We start from the raw sequence: 23,763 nt of genomic DNA, 5'->3' as shown, positions 1-23,763 counted from the left end.
ACTCCAGACATTTACAAGGCCCATTTTTTTTTTTTCCCCCTTTTTTGTGTTTTTTTTTTGTGTTTTTTCTTTTTTTTTTGTTTTTTTTTTTTTGGGCACTAAAATCACAATTTTTCCCCAGTGCCCCCTATAAAAGGGAAGGGGACACTAAAAGCACCGGCAATTAAAACAAATTAACTTTAAAACGTAAAATCAAATTAAAATTTGGTTGCCGGGCGTGATGATGCACTCCAGTCCCTCCGGTGCCCACCTCTCGCGGAAGGCCGCGAGCGTACCGGTGGACACCGCGTGCTCCATCTCCAAGGACACCCTGGACCGGATGTAAGAGCGGAAGAGAGGCAGGCAGTCAGGTTGAACGACCCCCTCGACCGCCCGCTGCCTGGACCGGCTGATGGCACCCTTGGCCGTGCCCAGGAGCAGTCCTACGAGGAGGCCTTCGGACCTACCCGCTCCCCTCCGCACAGGGTGCCCAAAGATCAGGAGAGTGGGACTGAAGTGCAGCCAGAATTTCAGGAGCAGCCCCTTCAAATAATGGAACAGGGGCTGCAACCTTGTGCACTCAATAAAAACATGGAACACGGACTCCTCCAGACCGCAGAAATTGCAGGCGGCCTGGGAGTCCGTGAACCGGCTTAAAAATTTGTTGCACGGCACTGCTCCGTGCACCACCCTCCAGGCCAAGTCCCCGATGAATAGTGGGAGGACCCCTGCGTAGAGTGCCCTCCATCGGGGACCCCCGCCTCCTCCGGACGGCAAGATGGTGCGCCATGGCGTGTCCGGACGGCCGGCGAGGATGGCAAAGTTGAGGGTGTGCAGGAGCAGCCCGTACAGGAAACCCCTCCGCGCGGAACTGAAAGGCACGGAGGGGATTTCCCCGAGGCGGCTCAAGTTGTGAGGCGCCGGCCCCCGAGGGAGGTTCCGGGGTTTGGCGCCGATGAGGAATTCCGTCCGGACGGGGGTCAGTTCGGACGGGATCTCCCCACGTGCTTGAGCCTCCTCGATACACCTAACGGAGTCAGGGCCCAGAGCTGTTTTTAGCGACTCGATGGCATCGGCCGCGCGGCGGACGTTGGCAGAATTTAGGCGCCGCGCCAGCGTGACTGGCGCCATCCAGCCCGCTCCTCCGCCATCGAGCAGGTCCCTGACCCTGGTCACCTCACCAGCCACAGCCCTCTCTTCCGACCGCCACATGAAGCCTCGGCCGTGGAGGTACGGATTCCCGAGCAGCGGCTCCTGCAGGACGGCCGCCACTCCAGCCGGCGGAGAGCTGCGCTTGGTGGAGACTTTGTTCCAGACCCTGATGAGTTCCCTGTAAAAGACAGGCAGCTCCCGGAGGGCGGTCCTGGCACCCCCCAAGTTCACAAACAGGAGCTGCGTGTCATAATTGAGGTCGAGCTGCTGGCGGAAGAAATACCTCGCCAGAGCACACCACCTAGGAGGGGGCTCGACGTAAAGGTATCTCTGCAGGGTCTGAAGACGGAAAGTTGCGAGCTGGGCGCTGACGCACACCAACGACTGACCGCCCTCCTCAAGCGGGAGACTCAAGACCGCGACAGAGACCCAGTGCTTCCTGTTGTTCCAGAAGAAGTCCACCAGCTTCTTCTGTATCTTGGCGACAAACGCAGGGGGAGGGGTCAAAGTGACCAGCCGGTACCACAGCATTGCGGCCACCAGCTGGTTTATGACTAGCGCTCGACCCCTGTAGGACAGCACTCGGAGCAGTCCTGTCCAGCGCCCTAGGCGAGCGGCGACCTTGGCCTCCAGCTCCTGCCAGTTCGCCGGCCAGGCTTCCTCGTCGGGGCTAAGGTAGACTCCCAGATAGAGGAGATGGGTCGTGCTCCAGGCAAAAGGCCTGAGCTCCTCCGGCAGGGAGTCCACCCGCCACTGACCCACCAGGAGTCCGGAACATTTCTCCCAGTTGATCCTGGCGGAGGACGCGGCCGAGTAAATCTCCTGGCACTCACGCATCCTCCGCAGGTCAGCGGGATCCTCTACCGCGAGGAGCACGTCATCGGCGTAAGCCGAGAGGACGACCTCCACGCCCGGCCCTTGCAGAGCCAGTCCCGTCAACCTCGTCCGCAAGAGGCGCAGGAAAGGCTCCACGCAAACGGCGTATAACTGGCCGGACATGGGGCATCCCTGGCGCACCCCTCTCCTAAAGCGAAGGGGCGCCGTCAAGGACCCGTTAACCTTAATCAGACACTCCGCGGCGGCGTACAAAAGTCGGATCCGGGCGACGAAATGCGTCCCGAACCCGAAAGCGCGCAGAGTTCCGAGCAGATAGTCGTGATCCACCCTGTCGAACGCCTTCTCTTGGTCGAGGGATAGGAAGGCGACCGACAGACCAGCCTCCTGGGAACAATGGATGAGGTCCCGGACCAGATGGATGTTGTCGTGGATCGTCCGGCCCGGGACCGTGTATGACTGGTCGGGGTGGATCATGTGGTCCAGCACGGCACCAAGGCGAGCAGACATCGCCCTGGCGAAGATTTTGTAGTCCGTGCTGAGGAGGGAGACCGGGCGCCAGTTCTTAAGGAGGCGGAGATCGCCCTTCTTAGGCAGCAGGACGATGACTGCCCTGCGCCAAGAGAGGGGCATCTCCCCGGTCGCCAGACTTTCCCCCAGGACCCGCGCGTAGTCGCTCCCCAGGACGTCCCAGAACGCCCTGTGGAACTCCACGGTCAGCCCGTCCAGCCCCGGGGATTTTCCCCTCGAGAGCCGGGCGAGGGCACCGGTCAGCTCCGCCAGGCTTAGCGGAGCTTCCAGATTTTCGGCGCCCTCCGGGCCGACCTTCGGCAGGTCCTCCCACAAAACTCTACGCGCTTCCTCGCTGGACGGATCCGGAGAGAACAGAGCCCCGTAATATTCACGGACCCTGTTGTTGACGCCCTCCGGATCCGAGACGAGAGAGCCGTCGTCGGCCAGCAGCGTCAAGAGCTGCTTACGGACACTCTGCCTTTTTTCCAGCGAGTAGAAGAAGGGGGAGCCGCGGTCCAGATCCCGCAGGAACCGGATCCGCGACCTCACGAACGCGCCTCGGGACCCGACGAGCTGCAGGTCCTTCAGCGCGGCCTTCTTCGCTTCGTACACCGTCCGCAGGGCCGGGTCCTGGACGACTTGACCGAGACGGGCTTCCAGGTCGAGCACCTCTTTTTCTAGGCGCCCGACTCTGGCCGCCCGCCTCTTGGTCGACCCCCTCGCGTACTCTTGACAGAAGACGCGGACGTGAGCCTTGCCCACGTCCCACCATAGCCTCAAGGAGGGGAAGCCCCCCTGCTTCCTTCTCCAGTCGGACCAGAATCGACGGAACGAGTCCTGGAACCGCACGTCCTCCAGCAGCCGGTTGTTAAAGTGCCAGTACGCGGACCCCGTCCTCGCGCGGAGCGAAGCGAGCTCCGCCCACACCAGGTGGTGGTCCGAACACGGCACCGGCCGCATGGAGGCCGCCGGGACGCAGGAAACGTACGCCCGAGACACGTAAAGGCGGTCGACTCTAGACCATCCAACTCCAGGCCTCACCCAAGTAAAGGCGCTGGAGTCGGGGTGGAGATTTCGCCAGACGTCCACCAAGTCGAAGGACCCGACCAGGTCCCTCAACTTCTCCATCGCCGTCATGCACTGCGGGGCACCGGAGCGGTCCCTCGCCCCGAGGGTGCAGTTAAAATCCCCCCCGAGGACAATGCAGTCGCCGACGTCGACGGAGCCAAGAAGAGCGGACACCTCTTCAAAGAAGCGCGTTTGCTGCGGGCCGGGATGAGGGGCGTACACGTTCACGAGATGGAGCGGCACGTCCCCCAGGCGAACCGTTACGTGCAGCAAGCGGCCTGGCACGGGCTCCTCGACCCCCAAGATCTCCGGCTGAAAATGCGGGCCCAGCAAGATGGCCACCCCACTAGAAATGGCGGTGAGGTGGCTCATGCGGACCTCTCCTTGCCATTCCAGGAGCCACGTGGCTTCGTCTCCCGGAACGGTGTGGGTTTCTTGCAGGAAGCACACCGCATATTTCCCCTCCCGCAGGAGCGAAAAATTGTCAAATCTACGGCGTGCCCCTCTGCCGCCGTTGATGTTGAGGCTGGCTATGGTTATCTTCATGGCAAAAGCATAGTGCAACCTCTACCTTAACCTATTGTGGGGGGGGGAGCGGAGTCTTTTGTTGAACTCCGCTCCCTCCGCAGCCCAGCGAGGAGTCCCTCGAGCTCGCGCAGCTCAAGGTGCTGCTCCTTTGTCAAGGGCCCGCCCGCGGCCAAGGTTTTAACGGCGGCGCGGACGGACCCCTTGATCAGCTCCGGCTCGGACCATTTTTCCAGGGCCAGTCGGGCTTGGTCGCGGCGACCCCGGCTCTGGGCCAAAAAGTCCCGGAGTTCCTTTGCAGGAACGAGGAGGGCCTCAGCGGCGGCCGCGAGCAGATCCACCGCCTCACTGCCGGTGGTCTCTAGGTCTTCACCCGCGTCCCCCACCGAGTCCCCGTCCTCCTCCGGGAGGTGGCCGCCAGCAGCCGGCCCATCGACCGCACAAGGTACGGCAAATGAACCGGCCGCTCCAACCGGCCCTGGCACTGCCCCGATCCCACCCCCAGGATCGTCGGCAGAGGAGTCCCCACTGGGCTCTTTTAAAAAAGGTGCTGGGTCGGGAAATGACAGCGGAAGGGGTTCCCCCTCCGCCCCAGGAACCGGAGAACAAGGAGAGACCCGGCCATAGGAAATCCCCAGGCCCTCCAAGTGCTCCAGCTCCAAAGTAAGGGGCGAGGGTGGGTGTTCCTCCCCCTCCCCGCTGCCACCCCCCGGCCCAGCATCTGCAGTGTCATAATTATTTAATTGTTTTTCTGCCGGGTCGAGCGACTCCCGGGGGAAGTTGGATAATAGCTGGGCGGGCTCAGGTTCGGCCTTTTCGGCCTCGCCCGCCTCAGTCCCCGGGACGCCCGGCCCGGCGGCTACGCATTCCTCCGCGGTTCCCACGCCCCCCACGACAGGCAGATCTTCCACTCCATCCCCGGGAGGCAGAGGCTGGGCAGCCTCAACTGTCTCACCCTCCCCGGGGAAAGACTCCTCGCGCCTGCAGCGCAATTTGGGGGCGCTGGTGGGGGACGCGGGACACGCGGCGGGCACCGCCTCCTCCGCGGAGGGATGTTGTTCCCCCTCCGCCTCATTGGGGCGGTGCCTCTTTTTGTTCCTGGGGGCGCGCGGAGTCAGGGAGACCTCCATGTCTGCCGAGGCCTCCCGCTCCGCCCCCCCCTTTTCCTTTTCTTGCCCGCGCCTGGGCCCCTCTGTGGTGGTATTCAAGGGCCCGGGCACGGGCTCGGGGCACCCCGCGCTCGCCGGTGACTGGGTTGGGCTGAGCGCGGTGGTCAGACTTTCCGGCGCACTGAGGGGACCCGCCTCGAGATGTTTCGCCTTCTTCCGCGCCTTCTTTCCGGTCGAACGCTCTCCCTCCCCCCCGCCGGAGGCCCTGAAAACAAAGGCCTCCGACGATGCCCGCGCACCCATGGCTCCCGGCACGCGGACGCAACTAGGGGGAGGGGTGGCGGCGGTGCCAGCCTTGGCCGCCTTCGGTGGTTTGGCGGCCTTGGAGGCGGGGCAGTTCTGACGAACATGCCCCACCTCCCTACAGGCATGGCACCGCACGCCGTCCGACGTCCAGAAGACGCGGTAGGCAGTCCCCTCGTGCACCACATTAAAGTTCCCCTCCGTCGTCTCCTCCCGCGCCAGCCGGACAAAGAGCTGGCGGCGGAAGGAGAACACGTGGCGCAGGCTGTTCTCCCTGAGGCCGAGCGGTATGGGGTTGATCCCCGACCTTACCTCCCCCAGTTGGTGTAGGTGAGGGAGGAGGAGCTCAGCGGGAACAAAGGGCGGGACGTTTGAAATGATGACCCTCTGCGCGGTGGCCTCGAGAGGGTCCACCGGCAGGAACGTCCCGCCCACCGTGAGCCCCTTTTCAAGGGCCAGGGACACCGCCCGCTCCGACCCCAGGAAGAACACGGCCTTCCCAGACATCTTGGAGGCTGCGACAATGGCCGAGGGGCCGACTACCCCAGCCATCGCCCGCACGCACTCCTCAATGCTCATTGTGGGGTGAGTGTAGCTCCTGACCCCGTGTTTTTTGGTTATAAGTCTGAACGGTGGCAGGGCAGCGGGTGGCGCAGGAGGTGCTGTGGAAGCGGTTGCCACCTGCGCATACGTCCTTGCTGGCCCTGCCACCGGCGTGGATGGGGTCGCCATCACGGGGTCCCTTTAAGGGCTACACCCACCCCAGAGTCACAGGCCTTAATGGTCTTTAATGGCCTCGTATGTTAACTGAGCAGAGGAGCCCTTAACGAGGCACCTCTCCCCTCGTTGACAATTGGGGAGAGGCCTTGCTCCCTCTGCTCAGTTGTCTTAATTGGTTTTTTTTTGCAAATTTGGAAGGAAGAGGCCTCAGAGAGAGAGGGGAGAAACAGAGTAGCAGAGAAAGAGAGAGGGGGGTGGGAAGGGGGGGGGGGGACTGCGAGGGCAGGTCTCCCCTCGCAGCTGTGGGTGGGTGCACTCCCCAGATGGCAAAAACACAAAAGTCCTTGGGGTGGTCTTCAGGTGGGGGGAGAAGATGTCTTCACCTGGGGTAGCTGGAGCCACCAGGCACTCCTAACGATCTTTAATTGGGTGATTAATAACAATCTTCAGCCTGGTAGCTCCAGCTATCCCAGGCTAGGCAAATGTGGGGGGTGGGGGGGTTCCAATTGTGGGGGGGGCCTAGTTGTAAGCAAGGCCCCCACGCACACTACCACACACACACACACCCCCCGCGATGTTCCGGCCCTCAGTGGTCTTCTTTCCTCCCCCCACCGATACAACAAAGTCTGTTTGGGAAATGCACCCACACCCACCTGTAGAAATGTTGAGTCTCCCTCCTTCCACACTGGATGTTGGTTGTTGTGGTTTTTCCCCCTCTCTCCAACTCCTTGCAGAATGGTAAAAAGATGTTAAAAGTTTTCTGCTTTCTCCTCCTCTCCCTCTGGATAGAAGTTGTAGTGAAGCCCCTTCCTTCCTTCTGTTCCTGGGCTGGTCTCAGGGCTCCCCAGGCAGGAGCTCAAGTTGCTAGCTGCTTCCCTCACTGCTCACAGTTCCTACTGTGCAGGACACGCCTCTACTGCTCCACGATTGGTCCTTGTGCATGAAACTCTTTTGAGTTTATCTGTGAAAACATAAAACATTAAACGGTGCCACCCGACCTGGGTGACACTCCAGACATTTACAAGGCCCATTTTTTTCCCCCTTTTTTGTGTTTTTTTTTTGTGTTTTTTCTTTTTTTATTTTTTTTGTTTTTTTTTTGGGCACTAAAATCACAATTTTTCCCCAGTGCCCCCTATAAAAGGGAAGGGGACACTAAAAGCACCGGCAATTAAAACAAATTAACTTTAAAACGTAAAATCAAATTAAAATTTGGTTGCCGGGCGTGATGATGCACTCCAGTCCCTCCGGTGCCCACCTCTCGCGGAAGGCCGCGAGCGTACCGGTGGACACCGCGTGCTCCATCTCCAAGGACACCCTGGCCCGGATGTAAGAGCGGAAGAGAGGCAGGCAGTCAGGTTGAACGACCCCCTCGACCGCCCGCTGCCTGGACCGGCTGATGGCACCCTTGGCCGTGCCCAGGAGCAGTCCTACGAGGAGGCCTTCGGACCTACCCGCTCCCCTCCGCACAGGGTGCCCAAAGATCAGGAGAGTGGGACTGAAGTGCAGCCAGAATTTCAGGAGCAGCCCCTTCAAATAATGGAACAGGGGCTGCAACCTTGTGCACTCAATAAAAACATGGAACACGGACTCCTCCAGACCGCAGAAATTGCAGGCGGCCTGGGAGTCCGTGAACCGGCTTAAAAATTTGTTGCACGGCACTGCTCCGTGCACCACCCTCCAGGCCAAGTCCCCGATGAATAGTGGGAGGACCCCCGCGTAGAGTGCCCTCCATCGGGGACCCCCGCCTCCTCCGGACGGCAAGATGGTACGCCATGGCGTGTCCGGACGGCCGGCGAGGATGGCAAAGTTGAGGGTGTGCATGAGCAGCCCGTACAGGAAACCCCTCCGCGCGGAACTGAAAGGCACGGAGGGGATTTCCCCGAGGCGGCTCAAGTTGTGAGGCGCCGGCCCCCGAGGGAGGTTCCGGGGTTTGGCGCCGATGAGGAATTCCGTCCGGACGGGGGTCAGTTCGGACGGGATCTCCCCACGTGCTTGAGCCTCCTCGATGCACCTAACGGAGTCAGGGCCCAGAGCTGTTTTTAGCGACTCGATGGCATCGGCCGCGCGGCGGACGTTGGCAGAATTTAGGCGCCGCGCCAGCGTGACTGGCGCCATCCAGCCCGCTCCTCCGCCATCGAGCAGGTCCCTGACCCTGGTCACCTCACCAGCCACAGCCCTCTCTTCCGACCGCCACATGAAGCCTCGGCCGTGGAGGTACGGATTCCCGAGCAGCGGCTCCTGCAGGACGGCCGCCACTCCAGCCGGCGGAGAGCTGCGCTTGGTGGAGACTTTGTTCCAGACCCTGATGAGTTCCCTGTAAAAGACAGGCAGCTCCCGGAGGGCGGTCCTGGCACCCCCCAAGTTCACAAACAGGAGCTGCGTGTCATAATTGAGGTCGAGCTGCTGGCGGAAGAAATACCTCGCCAGAGCACACCACCTAGGAGGGGGCTCGACGTAAAGGTATCTCTGCAGGGTCTGAAGACGGAAAGTCGCGAGCTGGGCGCTGACGCACACCAACGACTGACCGCCCTCCTCAAGCGGGAGACTCAAGACCGCGGCAGAGACCCAGTGCTTCCTGTTGTTCCAGAAGAAGTCCACCAGCTTCTTCTGTATCTTGGCGACAAACGCAGGGGGAGGGGTCAAAGTGACCAGCCGGTACCACAGCATTGCGGCCACCAGCTGGTTTATGACTAGCGCTCGACCCCTGTAGGACAGCACTCGGAGCAGTCCTGTCCAGCGCCCTAGGCGAGCGGCGACCTTGGCCTCCAGCTCCTGCCAGTTCGCCGGCCAGGCTTCCTCGTCGGGGCTAAGGTAGACTCCCAGATAGAGGAGATGGGTCGTGCTCCAGGCAAAAGGCCTGAGCTCCTCCGGCAGGGAGTCCACCCGCCACTGACCCACCAGGAGTCCGGAACATTTCTCCCAGTTGATCCTGGCGGAGGACGCGGCCGAGTAAATCTCCTGGCACTCACGCATCCTCCGCAGGTCAGCGGGATCCTCTACCGCGAGGAGCACGTCATCGGCGTAAGCCGAGAGGACGACCTCCACGCCCGGCCCTTGCAGAGCCAGTCCCGTCAACCTCGTCCGCAAGAGGCGCAGGAAAGGCTCCACGCAAACGGCGTATAACTGGCCGGACATGGGGCATCCCTGGCGCACCCCTCTCCTAAAGCGAAGGGGCGCCGTCAAGGACCCGTTAACCTTAATCAGACACTCCGCGGCGGCGTACAAAAGTCGGATCCGGGCGACGAAATGCGTCCCGAACCCGAAAGCGCGCAGAGTTCCGAGCAGATAGTCGTGATCCACCCTGTCGAACGCCTTCTCTTGGTCGAGGGATAGGAAGGCGACCGACAGACCAGCCTCCTGGGAGCAATGGATGAGGTCCCGGACCAGATGGATGTTGTCGTGGATTGTCCGGCCCGGGACCGTGTATGACTGGTCGGGGTGGATCATGTGGTCCAGCACGGCACCAAGGCGAGCAGACATCGCCCTGGCGAAGATTTTGTAGTCCGTGCTGAGGAGGGAGACCGGGCGCCAGTTCTTAAGGAGGCGGAGATCGCCCTTCTTAGGCAGCAGGACGATGACTGCCCTGCGCCAAGAGAGGGGCATCTCCCCGGTCGCCAGACTTTCCCCCAGGACCCGCGCGTAGTCGCCCCCCAGGACGTCCCAGAACGCCCTGTGGAACTCCACGGTCAGCCCGTCCAGCCCCGGGGATTTTCCCCTCGAGAGCCGGGCGAGGGCACCGGTCAGCTCCGCCAGGCTTAGCGGAGCTTCCAGATTTTCGGCGCCCTCCGGGCCGACCTTCGGCAGGTCCTCCCACAAAACTCTACGCGCTTCCTCGCTGGACGGATCCGGAGAGAACAGAGCCCCGTAATATTCACGGACCCTGTTGTTGACGCCCTCCGGATCCGAGACGAGAGAGCCGTCGTCGGCCAGCAGCGTCAAGAGCTGCTTACGGACACTCTGCCTTTTTTCCAGCGAGTAGAAGAAGGGGGAGCCGCGGTCCAGATCCCGCAGGAACCGGATCCGCGACCTCACGAACGCGCCTCGGGACCCGACGAGCTGCAGGTCCTTCAGCGCGGCCTTCTTCGCTTCGTACACCGTCCGCAGGGCCGGGTCCTGGACGACTTGACCGAGACGGGCTTCCAGGTCGAGCACCTCTTTTTCTAGGCGCCCGACTCTGGCCGCCCGCCTCTTGGTCGACCCCCTCGCGTACTCTTGACAGAAGACGCGGACGTGAGCCTTGCCCACGTCCCACCATAGCCTCAAGGAGGGGAAGCCCCCCTGCTTCCTTCTCCAGTCGGACCAGAATCGACGGAACGAGTCCTGGAACCGCACGTCCTCCAGCAGCCGGTTGTTAAAGTGCCAGTACGCGGACCCCGCCCTCGCGCGGAGCGAAGCGAGCTCCGCCCACACCAGGTGGTGGTCCGAACACGGCACCGGCCGCATGGAGGCCGCCGGGACGCAGGAAACGTACGCCCGAGACACGTAAAGGCGGTCGACTCTAGACCATCCAACTCCAGGCCTCACCCAAGTAAAGGCGCTGGAGTCGGGGTGGAGATTTCGCCAGACGTCCACCAAGTCGAAGGACCCGACCAGGTCCCTCAACTTCTCCATCGCCGTCATGCACTGCGGGGCACCGGAGCGGTCCCTCGCCTCGAGGGTGCAGTTAAAATCCCCCCCGAGGACAATGCAGTCGCCGACGTCGACGGAGCCAAGAAGAGCGGACACCTCTTCAAAGAAGCGCGTTTGCTGCGGGCCGGGATGAGGGGCGTACACGTTCACGAGATGGAGCGGCACGTCCCCCAGGCGAACCGTTACGTGCAGCAAGCGGCCTGGCACGGGCTCCTCGACCCCCAAGATCTCCGGCTGAAAATGCGGGCCCAGCAAGATGGCCACCCCACTAGAAATGGCGGTGAGGTGGCTCATGCGGACCTCTCCTTGCCATTCCAGGAGCCACGTGGCTTCGTCTCCCGGAACGGTGTGGGTTTCTTGCAGGAAGCACACCGCATATTTCCCCTCCCGCAGGAGCGAAAAATTGTCAAATCTACGGCGTGCCCCTCTGCCGCCGTTGATGTTGAGGCTGGCTATGGTTATCTTCATGACAAAAGCATAGTGCAACCTCTACCTTAACCTATTGTGGGGGAGGGAGCGGAGTCTTTTGTTGAACTCCGCTCCCTCCGCAGCCCAGCGAGGAGTCCCTCGAGCTCGCGCAGCTCAAGGTGCTGCTCCTTTGTCAAGGGCCCGCCCGCGGCCAAGGTTTTAACGGCGGCGCGGACGGACCCCTTGATCAGCTCCGGCTCGGACCATTTTTCCAGGGCCAGTCGGGCTTGGTCGCGGCGACCCCGGCTCTGGGCCAAAAAGTCCCGGAGTTCCTTTGCAGGAACGAGGAGGGCCTCAGCGGCGGCCGCGAGCAGATCCACCGCCTCCCTGGCGGTGGTCTCTAGGTCTTCACCCGCGTCCCCCACCGAGTCCCCGTCCTCCTCCGGGAGGTGGCCGCCAGCAGCCGGCCCATCGACCGCACAAGGTACGGCAAATGAACCGGCCGCTCCAACCGGCCCTGGCACTGCCCCGATCCCACCCCCAGGATCGTCGGCAGAGGAGTCCCCACTGGGCTCTTTTAAAAATGGTGCTGGGTCGGGAAATGACAGCGGAAGGGGTTCCCCCTCCGCCCCAGGAACCGGAGAACAAGGAGAGACCCGGCCATAGGAAATCCCCAGGCCCTCCAAGTGCTCCAGCTCCAAAGTAAGGGGCGAGGGTGGGTGTTCCTCCCCCTCCCCGCTGCCACCCCCCGGCCCAGCATCTACAGTGTCATAATTATTTGTTTCATTCTCTGCCGGGTCGAGCAACTCCCGGGGGAAGTTGGGTAATAGCTGGGCGGGCTCAGGTTCGGCCTTTTCGGCCTCGCCCGCCTCAGTCCCCGGGACGCCCGGCCCGGCGGCTACGCATTCCTCCGCGGTCCCCACGCCCCCCACGACAGGCAGATCTTCCACTCCATCCCCGGGAGGCAGAGGCTGGGCAGCCTCAACTGTCTCACCCTCCCCGGGGAAAGACTCCTCGCGCCTGCAGCGCAATTTGGGGGCGCTGGTGGGGGACGCGGGACACGCGGCGGGCACCGACTCCTCCGCGGAGGGATGTTGTTCCCCCTCTGCGTCATTGGGGCGGTGCCTCTTTTTGTTCCTGGGGGCGCGCGGAGTCAGGGAGACCTCCATGTCTGCCGAGGCCTCCCGCTCCGCCCCCCCCTTTTCCTTTTCTTGCCCGCGCCCGGGCCCCTCTGTGGTGTTGTTCAAGGGCTCGGGCACGGGCTCGGGGCACCCCGCGCTCGCCGGTGACGGGGTTGGGCTGAGCGCGGTGGTCAAATTATCCGGCGCACTGAGGGGACCCGCCTCTTGATGTTTTGTCTTCTTCCGCGCCTTCTTTCCGGTCGGACGCTCTCCCTCCCCCCCGCCGGAGGCCCTGAAAACAAAGGCCTCCGACGATGCCCGCGCACCCATGGCTCCCGGCACGCGGACGCAACTAGGGGGAGGGGTGGCGGCGGCGCCAGCCTTGGCCGCCTTCGGTGGTTTGGCGGCCTTGGAGGCGGGGCAGTTCTTGCGAACGTGCCCCACCTCCCTGCAGGCATGGCACCGCACACCGTCCGACGTCCAGAAGACGCGGTAGGCAGTCCCCTCGTGCACCACATTAAAATGACCTTCCGTCGTCTCCTCCCGCGCCAGCCGGACAAAGAGCTGGCGGCGGAAGGAGAACACGTGGCGCAGGCTGTTCTCCCTGAGGCCGAGCGGTATGGGGTTGATCCCCGACCTTACCTCCCCCAGTTGTTGTAGGTGAGGGAGGAGGAGCTCAGCGGAAACAAAGGGCGGGACGTTTGAAACGATGACCCTCTGCGCGGTGGCCTCGAGAGGGTCCACCGGCAGGAACGTCCCGCCCACCGTGAGCCCCTTTTCAAGGGCCAGGGACACCGCCCGCTCCGACCCCAGGAAGAACACGGCCTTCCCAGACATCTTGGAGGCTGCGACAATGGCCGAGGGGCCGACTACCCCAGCCATCGCCCGCACGCACTCCTCAATGCTCATTGTGGGGTGAGTGTAGCTCTTGACCCCGTGTTTCCTGGTTATAAGTCTGAATGGTGGCAGGGCAGCGGGTGGCGCAGGAGGTGCCGTGGATGTGGACACCGCCTGCGCATACGTCCTTGCTGGCCCTGCCACCGGCGTGGATGGGGTCGCCATCACGGGGTCCCTTTAAGGGCTACACCCACCCCAAAGTCACAGGCCTTAATGGTCTTAATTAGGCCTCTTATCTAAAAGACTGAAGCAGAGGAGCTCTTAACGAGGTACCTCTCCCCTCGTTGACAATTGGGGAGAGGCCTTGCTCCCTCTGCTCAGTTGTCTTAATTGGTTTTGTTTTTTTGTTTTTTTTTTTGTAAATTTGGAAGGAAGAGGCCTCAGAGAGAGAGGGGAGAAACAGAGTAGCAGAGAAAGAGAGAGGGGGGTGGGAAGGGGGGGGGGACTGCGAGGGCAGGTCTCCCCTCGCAGCTGTGGGTGGGTGCACTCCCCAGATGGCAAAACACAAAAGTCTTTGGGGTGGTCTTCAGGTGGGGGGAGAAGATGTCTTCACCTGGGGTAGCTGGAGCCACCAGGCACTCCTAACGATCTTTAATTGGGTGTTTAAGAAAAACAACAATCTTCAGCCTGGTAGCTCCAGCTATCCCAGGCTAGGCAAATGTGGGGGGTGGGGGGGGTTCCAATTGTGGGGGGGGGGCCTAGTTGTAAGCAAGGCCCCCACGCACACTACCACACACACACACACCCCCCGCGATGTTCCGGCCCTCAGTGGTCTTCTTTCCTCCCCCCACCGATACAACAAAGTCTGTTTGGGGAAATGCACCCACACCCACCTGTAGAGTAGTTGAGTCTCCCTCCTTCCACACTGGATGTTGGTTGTGGTTTTTCCCCCTCTCTCCAACTCCTTGCAGAATGGTAAAAAGATGTTAAAAGTTTTCTGCTTTCTCCTCCTCTCCCTCTGGATAGAAGTTGTAGTGAAGCCCCTTCCTTCCTTCTGTTCCTGGGCTGGTCTCAGGGCTCCCCAGGCAGGAGCTCAAGTTGCTAGCTGCTTCCCTCACTGCTCACAGTTCCTACTGTGCAGGACACGCCTCTACTGCTCCACGATTGGTCCTTGTGCATGAAACTCTTTTTGGAGTTCACCTGCAAAAACATAAAACATGTATCCGTGCCACCCGACCTGGATGACACACACAAGACATTTACAAGGCCCCTTTTTTATTTATTTTTTTGTGTTTTTTTTTTGGGGCACTAAAATCAAATTTTTCCTTTTTCCAGTGCCCCCTATAAAAGGAGAGGGGGACACTAAAAGCACCGGCAATTAAAACAAATTAACTTTAAAACGTAAAATCAAATTAAAATTTGGTTGCCGGGCGTGATGATGCACTCCAGTCCCTCCGGTGCCCACCTCTCGCGGAAGGCCGCGAGCGTACCGGTGGACACCGCGTGCTCCATCTCCAAGGACACCCTGGCCCGGATGTAAGAGCGGAAGAGAGGCAGGCAGTCAGGTTGAACGACCCCCTCGACCGCCCGCTGCCTGGACCGGCTGATGGCACCCTTGGCCGTGCCCAGGAGCAGTCCTACGAGGAGGCCTTCGGACCTACCCGCTCCCCTCCGCACAGGGTGCCCAAAGATCAGGAGAGTGGGACTGAAGTGCAGCCAGAATTTCAGGAGCAGCCCCTTCAAATAATGGAACAGGGGCTGCAACCTTGTGCACTCAATAAAAACATGGAACACGGACTCCTCCAGACCGCAGAAATTGCAGGCGGCCTGGGAGTCCGTGAACCGGCTTAAAAATTTGTTGCACGGCACTGCTCCGTGCACCACCCTCCAGGCCAAGTCCCCGATGAATAGTGGGAGGACCCCCGCGTAGAGTGCCCTCCATCGGGGACCCCCGCCTCCTCCGGACGGCAAGATGGTACGCCATGGCGTGTCCGGACGGCCGGCGAGGATGGCAAAGTTGAGGGTGTGCATGAGCAGCCCGTACAGGAAACCCCTCCGCGCGGAACTGAAAGGCACGGAGGGGATTTCCCCGAGGCGGCTCAAGTTGTGAGGCGCCGGCCCCCGAGGGAGGTTCCGGGGTTTGGCGCCGATGAGGAATTCCGTCCGGACGGGGGTCAGTTCGGACGGGATCTCCCCACGTGCTTGAGCCTCCTCGATGCACCTAATGGAGTCAGGGCCCAGAGCTGTTTTTAGCGACTCGATGGCATCGGCCGCGCGGCGGACGTTGGCAGAATTTAGGCGCCGCGCCAGCGTGACTGGCGCCATCCAGCCCGCTCCTCCGCCATCGAGCAGGTCCCTGACCCTGGTCACCTCACCAGCCACAGCCCTCTCTTCCGACCGCCACATGAAGCCTCGGCCGTGGAGGTACGGATTCCCGAGCAGCGGCTCCTGCAGGACGGCCGCCACTCCAGCCGGCGGAGAGCTGCGCTTGGTGGAGACTTTGTTCCAGACCCTGATGAGTTCCCTGTAAAAGACAGGCAGCTCCCGGAGGGCGGTCCTGGCACCCCCCAAGTTCACAAACAGGAGCTGCGTGTCATAATTGAGGTCGAGCTGCTGGCGGAAGAAATACCTCGCCAGAGCACACCACCTAGGAGGGGGCTCGACGTAAAGGTATCTCTGCAGGGTCTGAAGACGGAAAGTCGCGAGCTGGGCGCTGACGCACACCAACGACTGACCGCCCTCCTCAAGCGGGAGACTCAAGACCGCGACAGAGACCCAGTGCTTCCTGTTGTTCCAGAAGAAGTCCACCAGCTTCTTCTGTATCTTGGCGACAAACGCAGGGGGAGGGGTCAAAGTGACCAGCCGGTACCACAGCATTGCGGCCACCAGCTGGTTTATGACTAGCGCTCGACCCCTGTAGGACAGCACTCGGAGCAGTCCTGTCCAGCGCCCTAGGCGAGCGGCGACCTTGGCCTCCAGCTCCTGCCAGTTCGCCGGCCAGGCTTCCTCGTCGGGGCTAAGGTAGACTCCCAGATAGAGGAGATGGGTCGTGCTCCAGGCAAAAGGCCTGAGCTCCTCCGGCAGGGAGTCCACCCGCCACTGACCCACCAGGAGTCCGGAACATTTCTCCCAGTTGATCCTGGCGGAGGACGCGGCCGAGTAAATCTCCTGGCACTCACGCATCCTCCGCAGGTCAGCGGGATCCTCTACCGCGAGGAGCACGTCATCGGCGTAAGCCGAGAGGACGACCTCCACGCCCGGCCCTTGCAGAGCCAGTCCCGTCAACCTCGTCCGCAAGAGGCGCAGGAAAGGCTCCACGCAAACGGCGTATAACTGGCCGGACATGGGGCATCCCTGGCGCACCCCTCTCCTAAAGCGAAGGGGCGCCGTCAAGGACCCGATAACCTTAATCAGACACTCCGCGGCGGCGTACAAAAGTCGGATCCGGGCGACGAAATGCGTCCCGAACCCGAAAGCGCGCAGAGTTCCGAGCAGATAGTCGTGATCCACCCTGTCGAACGCCTTCTCTTGGTCGAGGGATAGGAAGGCGACCGACAGACCAGCCTCCTGGGAGCAATGGATGAGGTCCCGGACCAGATGGATGTTATCGTGGATCGTCCGGCCCGGGACCGTGTATGACTGGTCGGGGTGGATCATGTGGTCCAGCACGGCACCAAGGCGAGCAGACATCGCCCTGGCGAAGATTTTGTAGTCCGTGCTGAGGAGGGAGACCGGGCGCCAGTTCTTAAGGAGGCGGAGATCGCCCTTCTTAGGCAGCAGGACGATGACTGCCCTGCGCCAAGAGAGGGGCATCTCCCCGGTCGCCAGACTTTCCCCCAGGACCCGCGCGTAGTCGCTCCCCAGGACGTCCCAGAACGCCCTGTGGAACTCCACGGTCAGCCCGTCCAGCCCCGGGGATTTTCCCCTCGAGAGCCGGGCGAGGGCACCGGTCAGCTCCGCCAGGCTTAGCGGAGCTTCCAGATTTTCGGCGCCCTCCGGGCCGACCTTCGGCAGGTCCTCCCACAAAACTCTACGCGCTTCCTCGCTGGACGGATCCGGAGAGAACAGAGCCCCGTAATATTCACGGACCCTGTTGTTGACGCCCTCCGGATCCGAGACGAGAGAGCCGTCGTCGGCCAGCAGCGTCAAGAGCTGCTTACGGACACTCTGCCTTTTTTCCAGCGAGTAGAAGAAGGGGGAGCCGCGGTCCAGATCCCGCAGGAACCGGATCCGCGACCTCACGAACGCGCCTCGGGACCCGACGAGCTGCAGGTCCTTCAGCGCGGCCTTCTTCGCTTCGTACACCGTCCGCAGGGCCGGGTCCTGGACGACTTGACCGAGACGGGCTTCCAGGTCGAGCACCTCTTTTTCTAGGCGCCCGACTCTGGCCGCCCGCCTCTTGGTCGACCCCCTCGCGTACTCTTGACAGAAGACGCGGACGTGAGCCTTGCCCACGTCCCACCATAGCCTCAAGGAGGGGAAGCCCCCCTGCTTCCTTCTCCAGTCGGACCAGAATCGACGGAACGAGTCCTGGAACCGCACGTCCTCCAGCAGCCGGTTGTTAAAGTGCCAGTACGCGGACCCCGTCCTCGCGCGGAGCGAAGCGAGCTCCGCCCACACCAGGTGGTGGTCCGAACACGGCACCGGCCGCATGGAGGCCGCCGGGACGCAGGAAACGTACGCCCGAGACACGTAAAGGCGGTCGACTCTAGACCATCCAACTCCAGGCCTCACCCAAGTAAAGGCGCTGGAGTCGGGGTGGAGATTTCGCCAGACGTCCACCAAGTCGAAGGACCCGACCAGGTCCCTCAACTTCTCCATCGCCGTCATGCACTGCGGGGCACCGGAGCGGTCCCTCGCCTCGAGGGTGCAGTTAAAATCCCCCCCGAGGACAATGCAGTCGCCGACGTCGACGGAGCCAAGAAGAGCGGACACCTCTTCGAAGAAGCGCGTTTGCTGCGGGCCGGGATGAGGGGCGTACACGTTCACGAGATGGAGCGGCACGTCCCCCAGGCGAACCGTTACGTGCAGCAAGCGGCCTGGCACGGGCTCCTCGACCCCCAAGATCTCCGGCTGAAAATGCGGGCCCAGCAAGATGGCCACCCCACTAGAAATGGCGGTGAGGTGGCTCATGCGGACCTCTCCTTGCCATTCCAGGAGCCACGTGGCTTCGTCTCCCGGAACGGTGTGGGTTTCTTGCAGGAAGCACACCGCATATTTCCCCTCCCGCAGGAGCGAAAAATTGTCAAATCTACGGCGTGCCCCTCTGCCGCCGTTGATGTTGAGGCTGGCTATGGTTATCTTCATGGCAAAAGCATAGTGCAACCTCTACCTTAACCTATTGTGGGGGAGGGAGCGGAGTCTTTTGTTGAACTCCGCTCCCTCCGCAGCCCAGCGAGGAGTCCCTCGAGCTCGCGCAGCTCAAGGTGCTGCTCCTTTGTCAAGGGCCCGCCCGCGGCCAAGGTTTTAACGGCGGCGCGGACGGACCCCTTGATCAGCTCCGGCTCGGACCATTTTTCCAGGGCCAGTCGGGCTTGGTCGCGGCGACCCCGGCTCTGGGCCAAAAAGTCCCGGAGTTCCTTTGCAGGAACGAGGAGGGCCTCAGCGGCGGCCGCGAGCAGATCCACCGCCTCACTGGCGGTGGTCTCTAGGTCTTCACCCGCGTCCCCCACCGAGTCCCCGTCCTCCTCCGGGAGGTGGCCGCCAGCAGCCGGCCCATCGACCGCACAAGGTACGGCAAATGAACCGGCCGCTCCAACCGGCCCTGGCACTGCCCCGATCCCACCCCCAGGATCGTCGGCAGAGGAGTCCCCACTGGGCTCTTTTAAAAATGGTGCTGGGTCGGGAAATGACAGCGGAAGGGGTTCCCCCTCCGCCCCAGGAACCGGAGAACAAGGAGAGACCCGGCCATAGGAAATCCCCAGGCCCTCCAAGTGCTCCAGCTCCAAAGTAAGGGGCGAGGGTGGGTGTTCCTCCCCCTCCCCGCTGCCACCCCCCGGCCCAGCATCTACAGTGTCATAATTATTTGTTTCATTCTCTGCCGGGTCGAGCGACTCCCGGGGGAAGTTGGATAATAGCTGGGCGGGCTCAGGTTCGGCCTTTTCGGCCTCGCCCGCCTCAGTCCCCGGGACGCCCGGCCCGGCGGCTACGCATTCCTCCGCGGTCCCCACGCCCCCCACGACAGGCAGATCTTCCACTCCATCCCCGGGAGGCAGAGGCTGGGCAGCCTCAACTGTCTCACCCTCCCCGGGGAAAGACTCCTCGCGCCTGCAGCGCAATTTGGGGGCGCTGGTGGGGGACGCGGGACACGCGGCGAGCACCGCCTCCTCCGCGGAGGGATGTTGTTCCCCCTCCGCCTCATTGGGGCGGTGCCTCTTTTTGTTCCTGGGGGCGCGCGGAGTCAGGGAGACCTCCATGTCTGCCGAGGCCTCCCGCTCCGCCCCCCCCTTTTCCTTTTCTTGCCCGCGCCTGGGCCCCTCTGTGGTGGTATTCAAGGGCCCGGGCACGGGCTCGGGGCACCCCGCGCTCGCCGGTGACTGGGTTGGGCTGAGCGCGGTGGTCAGACTTTCCGGCGCACCGAGGGGACCCGCCTCTAGATGTTTCTCCTTCTTCCTTCTTCCGCGCCTTCTTTCCGCTCGGACGCTCTCCCTCCCCCCCGCCGGAGGCCCTGAAAACAAAGGCCTCCGACGATGCCCGCGCACCCATGGCTCCCGGCACGCGGACGCAACTAGGGGGAGGGGTGGCGGCGGCGCCAGCCTTGGCCGCCTTCGGTGGTTTGGCGGCCTTGGAGGCGGGGCAGTTCTTGCGAACGTGCCCCACCTCCCTGCAGGCATGGCACCGCACACCGTCCGACGTCCAGAAGACGCGGTAGGCAGTCCCCTCGTGCACCACATTAAAATGACCTTCCGTCGTCTCCTCCCGCGCCAGCCGGACAAAGAGCTGGCGGCGGAAGGAGAACACGTGGCGCAGGCTGTTCTCCCTGAGGCCGAGCGGTATGGGGTTGATCCCCGACCTTACCTCCCCCAGTTGTTGTAGGTGAGGGAGGAGGAGCTCAGCGGAAACAAAGGGCGGGACGTTTGAAACGATGACCCTCTGCGCGGTGGCCTCGAGAGGGTCCACCGGCAGGAACGTCCCGCCCACCGTGAGCCCCTTTTCAAGGGCCAGGGACACCGCCCGCTCCGACCCCAGGAAGAACACGGCCTTCCCAGACATCTTGGAGGCTGCGACAATGGCCGAGGGGCCGACTACCCCAGCCATCGCCCGCACGCACTCCTCAATGCTCATTGTGGGGTGAGTGTAGCTCTTGACCCCGTGTTTCCTGGTTATAAGTCTGAATGGTGGCAGGGCAGCGGGTGGCGCAGGAGGTGCCGTGGATGTGGACACCGCCTGCGCATACGTCCTTGCTGGCCCTGCCACCGGCGTGGATGGGGTCGCCATCACGGGGTCCCTTTAAGGGCTACACCCACCCCAAAGTCACAGGCCTTAATGGTCTTAATTAGGCCTCTTATCTAAAAGACTGAAGCAGAGGAGCTCTTAACGAGGTACCTCTCCCCTCGTTGACAATTGGGGAGAGGCCTTGCTCCCTCTGCTCAGTTGTCTTAATTGGTTTTGTTTTTTTGTTTTTTTTTTTGTAAATTTGGAAGGAAGAGGCCTCAGAGAGAGAGGGGAGAAACAGAGTAGCAGAGAAAGAGAGAGGGGGGTGGGAAGGGGGGGGGGACTGCGAGGGCAGGTCTCCCCTCGCAGCTGTGGGTGGGTGCACTCCCCAGATGGCAAAACACAAAAGTCTTTGGGGTGGTCTTCAGGTGGGGGGAGAAGATGTCTTCACCTGGGGTAGCTGGAGCCACCAGGCACTCCTAACGATCTTTAATTGGGTGTTTAAGAAAAACAACAATCTTCAGCCTGGTAGCTCCAGCTATCCCAGGCTAGGCAAATGTGGGGGGTGGGGGGGGTTCCAATTGTGGGGGGGGGGCCTAGTTGTAAGCAAGGCCCCCACGCACACTACCACACACACACACACCCCCCGCGATGTTCCGGCCCTCAGTGGTCTTCTTTCCTCCCCCCACCGATACAACAAAGTCTGTTTGGGGAAATGCACCCACACCCACCTGTAGAGTAGTTGAGTCTCCCTCCTTCCACACTGGATGTTGGTTGTGGTTTTTCCCCCTCTCTCCAACTCCTTGCAGAATGGTAAAAAGATGTTAAAAGTTTTCTGCTTTCTCCTCCTCTCCCTCTGGATAGAAGTTGTAGTGAAGCCCCTTCCTTCCTTCTGTTCCTGGGCTGGTCTCAGGGCTCCCCAGGCAGGAGCTCAAGTTGCTAGCTGCTTCCCTCACTGCTCACAGTTCCTACTGTGCAGGACACGCCTCTACTGCTCCACGATTGGTCCTTGTGCATGAAACTCTTTTAGAGTCTACCTGCGAAAACATAAACATTAAACTGTGCCACCCGACCTGGGTGACACTCCAGACATTTACAAGGCCCATTTTTTTTTTCCCCCCTTTTTTGTGTTTTTTTTTTTGTTTTTTCTTTTTTTTTGTTTTTTTTTTTTTGGGCACTAAAATCACAATTTTTCCCCAGTGCCCCCTATAAAAGGGAAGGGGACACTAAAAGCACCGGCAATTAAAACAAATTAACTTTAAAACGTAAAATCAAATTAAAATTTGGTTGCCGGGCGTGATGATGCACTCCAGTCCCTCCGGTGCCCACCTCTCGCGGAAGGCCGCGAGCGTACCGGTGGACACCGCGTGCTCCATCTCCAAGGACACCCTGGACCGGATGTAAGAGCGGAAGAGAGGCAGGCAGTCAGGTTGAACGACCCCCTCGACCGCCCGCTGCCTGGACCGGCTGATGGCACCCTTGGCCGTGCCCAGGAGCAGTCCTACGAGGAGGCCTTCGGACCTACCCGCTCCCCTCCGCACAGGGTGCCCAAAGATCAGGAGAGTGGGACTGAAGTGCAGCCAGAATTTCAGGAGCAGCCCCTTCAAATAATGGAACAGGGGCTGCAACCTTGTGCACTCAATAAAAACATGGAACACGGACTCCTCCAGACCGCAGAAATTGCAGGCGGCCTGGGAGTCCGTGAACCGGCTTAAAAATTTGTTGCACGGCACTGCTCCGTGCACCACCCTCCAGGCCAAGTCCCCGATGAATAGTGGGAGGACCCCTGCGTAGAGTGCCCTCCATCGGGGACCCCCGCCTCCTCCGGACGGCAAGATGGTGCGCCATGGCGTGTCCGGACGGCCGGCGAGGATGGCAAAGTTGAGGGTGTGCAGGAGCAGCCCGTACAGGAAACCCCTCCGCGCGGAACTGAAAGGCACGGAGGGGATTTCCCCGAGGCGGCTCAAGTTGTGAGGCGCCGGCCCCCGAGGGAGGTTCCGGGGTTTGGCGCCGATGAGGAATTCCGTCCGGACGGGGGTCAGTTCGGACGGGATCTCCCCACGTGCTTGAGCCTCCTCGATACACCTAACGGAGTCAGGGCCCAGAGCTGTTTTTAGCGACTCGATGGCATCGGCCGCGCGGCGGACGTTGGCAGAATTTAGGCGCCGCGCCAGCGTGACTGGCGCCATCCAGCCCGCTCCTCCGCCATCGAGCAGGTCCCTGACCCTGGTCACCTCACCAGCCACAGCCCTCTCTTCCGACCGCCACATGAAGCCTCGGCCGTGGAGGTACGGATTCCCGAGCAGCGGCTCCTGCAGGACGGCCGCCACTCCAGCCGGCGGAGAGCTGCGCTTGGTGGAGACTTTGTTCCAGACCCTGATGAGTTCCCTGTAAAAGACAGGCAGCTCCCGGAGGGCGGTCCTGGCACCCCCCAAGTTCACAAACAGGAGCTGCGTGTCATAATTGAGGTCGAGCTGCTGGCGGAAGAAATACCTCGCCAGAGCACACCACCTAGGAGGGGGCTCGACGTAAAGGTATCTCTGCAGGGTCTGAAGACGGAAAGTCGCGAGCTGGGCGCTGACGCACACCAACGACTGACCGCCCTCCTCAAGCGGGAGACTCAAGACCGCGACAGAGACCCAGTGCTTCCTGTTGTTCCAGAAGAAGTCCACCAGCTTCTTCTGTATCTTGGCGACAAACGCAGGGGGAGGGGTCAAAGTGACCAGCCGGTACCACAGCATTGCGGCCACCAGCTGGTTTATGACTAGCGCTCGACCCCTGTAGGACAGCACTCGGAGCAGTCCTGTCCAGCGCCCTAGGCGAGCGGCGACCTTGGCCTCCAGCTCCTGCCAGTTCGCCGGCCAGGCTTCCTCGTCGGGGCTAAGGTAGACTCCCAGATAGAGGAGATGGGTCGTGCTCCAGGCAAAAGGCCTGAGCTCCTCCGGCAGGGAGTCCACCCGCCACTGACCCACCAGGAGTCCGGAACATTTCTCCCAGTTGATCCTGGCGGAGGACGCGGCCGAGTAAATCTCCTGGCACTCACGCATCCTCCGCAGGTCAGCGGGATCCTCTACCGCGAGGAGCACGTCATCGGCGTAAGCCGAGAGGACGACCTCCACGCCCGGCCCTTGCAGAGCCAGTCCCGTCAACCTCGTCCGCAAGAGGCGCAGGAAAGGCTCCACGCAAACGGC

This window comes from Pristiophorus japonicus, chromosome 11 (assembly GCF_044704955.1).
Source record: "Pristiophorus japonicus isolate sPriJap1 chromosome 11, sPriJap1.hap1, whole genome shotgun sequence".
In the NCBI taxonomy this organism is placed as follows: Eukaryota; Metazoa; Chordata; class Chondrichthyes; family Pristiophoridae; genus Pristiophorus; species Pristiophorus japonicus.
The sequence above is the reverse complement of the archived record's forward strand: the minus strand, read 5'-3'. Positions refer to the sequence as shown.